The sequence below is a fragment of the Trachymyrmex septentrionalis genome, unplaced genomic scaffold (genome assembly GCF_001594115.1).
Source record: "Trachymyrmex septentrionalis isolate Tsep2-gDNA-1 unplaced genomic scaffold, Tsep1.0 scaffold107, whole genome shotgun sequence".
Classification (NCBI taxonomy): Eukaryota; Metazoa; Arthropoda; class Insecta; order Hymenoptera; family Formicidae; genus Trachymyrmex; species Trachymyrmex septentrionalis.
In genome coordinates, this window is record NW_017304196.1 from 18682 (window position 1) to 19018 (window position 337).

Sequence of the window (337 nt, forward strand, 5' to 3'; positions counted from 1 at the left end):
ATGAGCGGTTGATGTTTCGAATGCACCCATTATGGACACAGTATATATAATTTTGTTTTTGAATGTCAAGTTTTATTTTTTATTTGATCTCTTTGATTTTATCGTTGATTTTGATTTCGCAAATAGAAAGTTATTAATGTTTACTGATAAAAACACGGGGCAACTTGATTTATGGTCTGTTTTCTGTTTCTCCACTAAACTGCACTAAAAGTTTTTTTCTCGCACTTTCGACAAATATCAAACTGTGGAGCACACACACGCGCGCGCGCACACACACACACACATTCTCAACTCTTTCAGTTATACATCAACCATGCCTTATACTCGTTAGACTCAT